This window comes from Mobula birostris, chromosome 7, assembly GCF_030028105.1.
Source record: "Mobula birostris isolate sMobBir1 chromosome 7, sMobBir1.hap1, whole genome shotgun sequence".
NCBI classification, from domain to species: Eukaryota; Metazoa; Chordata; class Chondrichthyes; order Myliobatiformes; family Myliobatidae; genus Mobula; species Mobula birostris.
The window spans coordinates 154,510,548-154,519,854 of record NC_092376.1 but is presented as its reverse complement, the minus strand read 5'-3'; the positions used below and the strand labels follow the sequence as shown (position 1 = coordinate 154,519,854).

The window sequence follows — 9,307 nt, the reverse complement described above, 5'->3', positions numbered from 1 at the left end:
AAGAGCATATCAGGCAGACAGAAATAAATGGACAGAACAGGGGAGAGAAAAAGATTTTAAAAAATCAAGTTGCAGTTTCAAAAAGAGCACTAATCTATTGCAAAGAATGGGTGAACCCAAACGCAGGACACTGGCACGGAGGTAGAGTTAAGATGCAGATGAGGGTGTGAGCGTGGCTGGAGCTGAATGGCAAACTGGAGTCTGAACGGAAAGGCAAGCGGCAGGCAATACTTATCTTGACACAGAGCGTTGCTGGAGCTGAACGACAAACAGGAGGATGAATGGAAAAGCAGGCAGCAGACAATGCTTCCCTTGACACGGAGAGTCAGAGTTACACAGGCAAACCTCAATACTGAAACAAAACTTAGAATACACAATCCTAAGCAGCCTGGAACATGAATTACCACACTGGCTGAAACAACAATCTGGCGATGAGTGGATGCAAAGCCAGGGTATTTATGCTGCCGCTTTAGTTGAGAATCAGGTGTGTCGCAATCAAGGAGCCCAGGAGAACATGGGGTAAAAAGGAATTAGCAGAATATCAGGAAACAACAGTTGGGACCGTGACAATAGCACCCCTCAACGGGAGTCTCCAGGTGAACCACCAGGCTTGCCCGGATTGTTGCGATGTAAGTCTCAGATGAGGGAAGGGTCTAAGATGAAGGAGCAGGGGATCCAGGTGCGCTCCTCAGGACCATATCCCTCCCAATCGACGAGGTACTGGAAACCCCTGCCTCGGTGGCGCACATCCAGTATTCGCAGGACGTTGTAAGCTGGGTAGTCGTCGATGACCCGGGCGGGTGGAGGAGGTTCAGCAGGAGGGCACAAAGGGCTGACAGACACAGGTTTCAGTTGGGAGACGTGGAACATGGGATGAATGCACATGGATCTGGGTAGCTTGTGTTTGACCGCCGAGGGGTTGATGATGCTCTCGATTTCGAATGGTCCGATGTAACGAGGGGTGAGATTTTTGGATTCGGTTTTTTACGGGGATGTCTCTTGAAGAGAGCCAAACCTTCTGACAAGGCTGATAGCTGGGTGCTGGAATCCGGTGGCAATCGGCGATACTCCGGTTGCGGTCAGCGGAGCGGGGCAGGGCAGAGCGTGCATCCTTCCAGACCTTGCGGCACCGGCGGAAATGGGCCTGAACTGAAGGCACAGCGATGCCGTCTTCGTGGGCAGGAAACAGAGGGGGTTGATAGCCTAGGGAACATTCGAAAGGAGACATTCCGGTGACGGCGCTGTCCAGAGAGTTGTGGGCATACACCACCCAAGTGAGATGGGTGCTCCAGGATGACGGGTTATTGGCGGAAATGTAGCGCAGTGCTGCTTCCAAATCCTGATTTGCTCTCTCCGTCTGACCGTTAGTCTGTGGATGAAAACCGGAAGACAGACTTACTGAAGCTCCGCGGGCTTGACAGAAGGATTTCCAGACTTGGGAGATGAATTGGGGATCCCGGTCAGAAACAATGTCACGGGGAATTCCATGAAGGCGGAAGACGTGTTGGAGAAGGAGGTCGGCTGTTTCACGGGCTGTAGGGAGTCTGGGAAGGGCTACGAAGTGCACGGCTTTTGGAGAAACGGTGCACCACTGTGAGTACAGCTGTGTTACCATGTGAAGGGGATAGTCCAGTGACGAAATCCAGAGCAATGTGGGACCAAGGGCGGCCAGGGACAGGAAGGGGACGAAGCAGCCCAGCAGGTGGCCGATGGGAGGCTTTTCCGCGGGCACACACAGAACAGGCAGAGACGAAGGAGCGAGTGGCAGCATCCATGGTGGGCCACCAGAAATGTCGCTTCAGAAGGGACAGAGTTCGGCCGATTCCAAGATGGCAGGCGAACTGGGAAGTATGTCCTCACTGGAGAACCTGAGACCGGACAGAGTCAGGCACGAAGTGACGATTGGGGGGGGGGGGGGGCATCGCCTGGGTCAGGTTGAGTCCGTTGGGCCTCTTTAACTATGAACTCGATCTCCCAGGTGAGGTTAGCTACGACGCAGGATGGTGGAAGAATGGTATCAGGATTGGAAGGGTCCTCCTCGGAGATGTATTGACGAGAGAGAACATCTGGCTTCACGTTGTTGGAACCAGGATGATAAGTGAGGGTGAAATTGAAGCGGCCAAAAACAGTGCCCAACGGGCTTGGCGAGAGTTACGGCGTTTAGCTGTCTTAATGTATGCCAGGTCCTTATGGTCTGTTCAAACGATGAATGGGTGTTCTGCGCCGTCCAGCCAGTGCCTCCACTCCTACAAGGTGAGTTTGACGGCCAACAACTCCCGGTTCCCAATGTCGCAGTTCCGTTCAGCGGGGGATAGACGGCGAGAGAAGAAGGCGCAGGGATTGAGCTTTTGGTCTGGGACGGAGCGTTGAGAGAGGACCGCCCCCACCCTAGTGTCGGAGGCGTCTACTTCCACTATGAACTGGCGAGAGGGGTCAGGTTGGACCAGGATGGGAGCGGAGGCGATACGCCTCTTAAGCTTTGAGAAGGCTGAGTCCGCTTCGGGGTCCAGTGGAAAGGAGTCGCAGGAGAGGTGAGCTGGGTAAGGGGCGCTGTCACCCGGCTGTAGTCCTAATGAAGCGACGGTAGAAATTGGCGAACCCCAGAAATCGCTGGAGTTGTTTGAGCGTCGTGGGTTTAGGCCACTCTGCCACCTCCCGGATCTTTTCGGGATCCGCCTTCACCTGCCCACTGTCAATGATTTATCCCCGGAAACTGACGGAAGGGGCATGGATTTCGCACTTCTCGGCCTTAACAAATAGTTTGTTCTCCAAAAGCCTCTGAAGAACCTGGCGGACATGGTGGGTGTGCTCCTGGAGATTACAGGAGAAGATTAGGATATCGTCCAGATAAACGGAAACAAATCGGTTAATAAAGTCCCTAAGGACGTCGTTGACCAGAGCCTGGAACACTGCGGGAGCGTTGGTCAGGCCGAAAGGCATCACCAAAATGACCGAGGGGGGTATTAAAGGCTGTCTCCCATTCATCTCCCTCCTGTATCCTGACCAGGTGATAGGCGTTCCGCAAGTCCAATTTAGAGAATATTGTGGCTCCGTGAAGGGGCTCGAATGCTGAGTTGACCAGGGGCAGAGGATACTTGTTCTCTATGGTAATATTGTTCAGGCCACGGTAGTCGATGTATGGGCGCAGCGAGCCGACTTTCTTCCCCACAAAGAAGAAACCAGCGCCTACTGAGGAAGATGAGGGTCGGATGATGCCAGCCGCGAGGGAGTCATTTACGTACATCTCCATAGCTTCTCTTTCTGGTCAGGACAGGTTATACGGCCGACTGGTGGGTAATGAGGCTCCGGGGAGAAGGTCAATCGCGCAATCGTAAGGGCGATGTGGAGGCAGAGAAGGGGCCCGTTGCTTACTAAACACCTCTCCAAGATCATGATATTCTACGGAACGGTGGACAAGTCAGTGGGCTCAGATACGGACGAGGTAGCAGTGACCTCCACTGGGGTAAGGGTCCCCACTGCTACTGGTGAGCCTCCCCCCCCCCCTTTGGCCGGAGGGAACACGTGGCAAGGAAGTGGCCGGACTGACCGCAGTATAAATACTTGCCCGCTCTCATTCTCCGGAGTCGTTCAGCGGGAGAAAGGCGGGTCCGCCCCAGCTGCAAGGGTTGCTCTTCCGGGGCGATCGAAGTGGCAGGGCTGGGAGCTACTCGGGGTGCAGGAGGGGAAGAAAGGCTTGTTCTGGCGGGAGGCGGTAATGAGAGCCGAGAAGTGGCCAAAGGTGGTGGACGACCAGTTCTCTCTCTACGGCACCCCCGGAGGCGATTGTCCAACCTGGTGGCGTGGCCAGGGAGATCAGGGAATCCAGGCTGTCGGAATCGTCTCTCGCCGCCAACTCGTCCTTCAGCAGGTCGCTAAGTCCATTAAGAAATACCCCCGGAGTGACTCATCGTTCCACCCCGAATCGGCTGCTAACGTCCGGAACTCCACTCAATATTCAGCATTACTGTGGGAGCCCTGGCGAAGGCGCTTGGCGGCCTCTTTACCCCGGACTGGGTGATAGAAGACTTTTCTCATCTCCGCGATGAAACTGGCGAAAGAGGAGCAGAATTCAGGTTGGTTGTACCAAACTGCTGTGGCCCATGCTAATGCGTTCCCCCTTAGCAACCCCATGACATAAGCAACTTCAGACTTATCTGTGGAGCAGGTCGACGGCTGCTGCTTAAACGCCAGGGAGCACTGAAGGAGGAAACCCCGGCACTTCCCCAGGTCTCCGGCGTAGTGCGCCGGCTCTGGTACCTGAGGCTCTCTGGGCGGGGGTGTTGGTGAAGCTTGGGAGGGGAGTTGACTAGGCTGGGTTCCAGGAGCAGGTTGAGTGGAGACCCGGTCCACCTGGTTACCGATCTGTGTGACATGAGCAGACAGGGAACGGAGATTTTCCATGACCTCCTGGAGGATTTGGTCGTGCTGTCCCAGTAGGGAACCTTGGCTGGCGAGGGCTTGTTGGATGGTGTTTGTGTCCGCTAGGTCCATGTTGGCCAGATCGTTACACAAACGCAGGACGCTGACACGGAGATAGAGTAATCTGATGCGTGTTCATTAATGGTTGCAGGGAAGGCAGGGGCGTGAGCGAGACTTGACCGGGGATCGAGCACGGGTCTCTGCGGTGAGAGCGCGGCGTTTAACCACTGAGTCAGCGGAGAGTTGCTCTTTTCAGCAGCTATGTAGGCTTCGTTGTCCATTTGAGTGGTATGGTTAAAGGCTCTGTTTGGCCTAGAGTTTAGCGTTTTCTTTTCCCTTTAACATTGTTAGCATTAAAGTCTATGAACTATCGAGCTGCTTCAGTGTCTCTCACTCCGCACTAGGGCCATGTCCGCACCGGGTGACAGCCCCAGCTAGTAAGTGTTGTTTCAGAATTAGTGTCTGTACACCAAATCATCGAAGAGTTTTGTTAGACACTAAGGAGCAGGATATGGAATGTGCTTCCTGTTATAAGAATGGAATACAACTTCCAAAGCTGAATGTGCATCTACCTCAAGATGTCTGATTTGCAGATGCCTGAAGAAAAAGCTGGGTAATGGGATTAAACTGGGACTTTATTTCAAATATAGCCACCAGCACAATGCACCAAAACTAAATGATAAATGCTGGAAGTACTCAGCAGATCAGACAGCTTTGGCAGAGAGAAACAGAATCAGTGATTTAATAAAATCAGCCTGAAACATGATCTGTAGTTCTCTCTCCACTGACCAACTAAGTATTTATAAAATGTGTGAAAATAAAATGTGTGAAAGCACAATGACAGTTTTTCACCCACCTTGTCAGATTCTTGAATGGTCCAGTTGTAGAATAAAACGGACTCTTACATGCTACCTTGTGATGATCTTGTACTTTATTGTTTACATGCACCGCACTTTCACTGCATTGTTGTTCTTTTACCCTGTTCTTCCTCCAATACACTATGTAATGATTTCGATCTGTATGAGCAGTCAGCAGGACAAGTTTTTCACTACATCTTTGTACACGTGAGAATGATTAACCAACACCAATACAAAATAATGAATAATGTAGCATGTGAATTGCAGGAATAAAAATGTTCATCTTCTGCAAGTGATAAACTAGTCAAAATTCATCCTATTGTGGATAAATTATATGTTAAACAGCTAAGACAACTGCACTGCTCCAAAGAGCACTATATGAGGTCATTCTTACCCTCGGCCATTAGGCTCAACAATGATCCAACCTATAGCCGGGGAAGTGATGACCCCCTCCTTTTAGACTTGTTGTGGTAACTTATTTTTTATTCTTTCTACTTCTCTTCTAATATTTATATCTGAGCATTTTTAATGCTGCTGTGTCACTGTAATTTCCTTTTGGATCAATAAAATATCTACCTATCTTTCTCCATCAGTTTATGATAAATGTAGACTTAAAATAATGAATCATAAATGAATGCCAATTGCAAGAATAAAAAATAGTGCAACCCACATTTTGGGACCTAAGTTAAACAATAAAGTTCTATTTTGTAGTCCCTTAACAAAGTTAATATCCCAAGGATTTTCACAGACTTGATATGAAACTGTTTACCAGTGAGCCTCATAGAGAGTTATTGGGGCATGTATCCAAAATTTTGGCAAAAGATTAAGGAATTTCCTGAAATACAGAAGAGGGCCAAGGGTCGTGAAGAGTCTAGAAGTAGTGAAGAAGAAGATTGTAAAGTTGTGGAGAATACAGAAATGGTGAGTATTATTTCTGTGGGTTTTCCTGAAGCAACTGTAGAAGCAGACATTCAGTCAAAATGAACTTAACAAACACTTTATTCCAAACACCACGGTATTGGTTACTGTTTTATAAACTTTATTACTATACACAGACTCATGACTCTGTTTTCTGTTGAATATAGAACTATACAATTAGCTAAACTGCTTATGAATATGAAATAAGACAGTCAGTTTATTTCATACATAGATGCCCAAATGTAAATTAACTTCAAGTGCCAATGATTGTGATACATCACATTTTGTCAGTACATGCTTTCTCCTTTGTTATGGCTATTGTATACATTGTGAACTGTAAGTGCTCTCGTAATTATGTGTCATTATAACTTGTGGACTTCCACTTCGTATTCATTCTGTACTTGACATTCTCCATCACCATTACTGGGTGTGTCGGGTGCAGGAAACAGATGTTGCACTGAGATTTTTAAAAATCTAACATTCACCTTTGTTGTTGTGTGGTGTAGGTCCTAGTACCCCCAATGTAATTCCATGGTTTCATCATGACAATTGTCCACACACATAGTTTCATACTAACCCCCTCTAGTTCCTCTTCCTTTCTTCCATTTCTTTTAAGGGGCTGTTTTTAACTTGGCTGTGTATGGAACTGCTGATTCATCAATATCTTAGAGGACATATCATGGGCCATACCTCTAATCCCTTTCAGACTCTTGACCAAAATAAGAAAGTTCTCATTTACAATTTGTAAGGATTCAACATGCACCCTCCTGAAAGACAGGCTAGCTACCATTACACTTTCACTGGAGCAGTGGCCTCTCATCCTGATGTATTAAACAAGTCTTTGCCAGGCCTTCAAAATCCTGTTTATTATCAAAACTCAAAATTCAAATCTGAAGTTTCTGGTGACAAGGCAAATCTACACAACTTCTAAGTTTACTGTACATATCATCTAGCCACTACCTTCACATGGGTTTATTCCCATGTGTTAGACATGAACATCCTTCAGTATGCACACCCACTGTATTTTCACAATCATCACTGCAATGCGATTGATTTACTAGAAGCATTTCCAGCGGGCAGGGTTCATGTTAAATGGACCATGGGAAATGGAGAATTTAAGCTATTAATTGAATGAAAACCTCATATTTACAATGGACAATTAAACTGCCAGATTGCAATAAAAATCATTTTGCTCACTGACCTCTTTTTAGAATATGATTACAAATACACAATTATTTAAACAACATATGGGATTAGGGAATTTAGCCACACTGGTTGACTTTGCATTTTAATAAAATTACAGCTGGTCTCATGGTAACCTTTACTCTGCATTCCAATCTGCCTATGATAACCTTTTATACCCTTGTGTTTCAAGACTCTAGCTACCTCTGCTTTAAAAGCATTCACAGATTCTGCTTCTTTTGCCCTTTAGGGAAAGTGTTCCAAAGATTCACAACTCTCTGAGTTCCTCATTATTGTTTTCTTTCTAAGCAGTGACCTCGAGTTCCAGTTTCTTCCATTAGACAAAATATTCTTTCTATATCCACTTTTCAAGAACAATTTGGAATAGACTATTGACGATGGTATTGCCAATGATCTCCACATCCCATCACTAAAAAAAGGGATATTCCTTGTCTATGAAGTAAAGAAACCAATGAGTGCAGTCCCATCTAGCTGGACATTGAATGGGGAGTGTTACGTACCCCGTAACTGGGTTGCCAACCCAGCCAAAATGGGACACTCATTGGAGTCTGGATTACTAGGAACTAATAAAGTTTTATTAAAGAAACAAATAATACAGTACTCTAATCGTAAGGATATAAATGTAACAGCTTAGCAATGATAATACACACCTATACACAGAACTAGCGTAATAGGAATCAACCAAGCTCTATCGCACTCTAGGGGTAAAATGATCAGTCTTACAGTGACGCAGAGTTCATTTCAGCTTGGTGCAGTTTGCAGTAATCGCTATTGTACCGTTGGAGAGAGAGAGAGAGGGATGCAATTTGGTCCAGGCAGACCTTTGATGTCTTCGCAGTTGGTTTCGGGCAGACCCTTTTTGATGTCTTCTATCCCGCTGTGGTCACTGACTGTGACTCCTCCGTTCTCGATACGATCATTCTTCCGCGGTGAACCCGGCACCCAGGCAGGGGCAGACACACACACCAGGTTCCCACCGATCGTACTTTTACACCCTGTGAGCCTATGGTCGGTTCCCGCGAACTGGACCTCCAAACTCCCACCACTTGTGGGGGCACACCACTCTTTCCAGGGTCTCATTGTCTTGTGGTCTCGTGGTGTCCCGTGCCTTAGCAAACCTGCTCTTTTTATCCCCCTGCTGGGGTATCACCTGTCCATCAAACTTCAAACAGTTCAGGTTGAAAGCAACCGGTCGGTCAATATTCTGAATTGTGTTTCTTTCCCATTAATCCCTCTTTCCTCTCTTATTAGCATTTTGAATGTTTCTCCATTGCCTCTCTTATCTCTCTCATTAGCATCAATCGTCCGAGAGCTTGGTTTGGCGTCACACCCCTACCCTTCAAAGGATTTTTACCGGGGTAAAAATCATGGGCATGAATGCACATTATTAGATACACACTAATATACAGGGTCATCAGCTATTCGGCTAATACAGAGAACTTTAAGTTTCAACACCTTGACAGACAGTCAGCAATCACATTGTCCGTTCTTTTTATATGTTTTATTTTAATATCAAATTCCTGTAAGACCAGGCTCCAACTTAGTAACCTTTTGTTTTTATCCTTCATAGTGGCCAAAAACACTAATGGGTTGTGATCAGTGTAAATTATCAGTGGTTTCCGTGCTGGACAAATATAAACCTCAAAATGTTGTAATGCTAGTATGATTGCCAGTAATTCCTTCCCCACAGTGGAATAATTTCTCTGATGGACATTAAATTTCTGAGAAAACAAGCCACTGGGTGGTCAATCTCCTCTTTGTCTGTTTGCAACAGCACCGCCCCAGCTGCTTCGTCGCTAGCATCTGTTGCTAGGCAGAAGGGTTTTGAAAAGTCAGGCACATTCAGCACAGGATGGTGACACAGAATTGCCTTCAGACTCTCGAAGTCCTGTTGACAAAGGTCGTCCCAC

The 9,307-nt window shown here is 47.2% G+C and overlaps 1 pseudogene; it reads right to left on the bottom strand.

The window, feature by feature from the left end:
• Positions 1-636: 636 nt before the first annotated feature.
• Positions 637-3,250, bottom strand: LOC140200978 (uncharacterized; annotated as a pseudogene).
• Between the last annotated feature and the right edge of the window lie 6,057 nt (positions 3,251-9,307).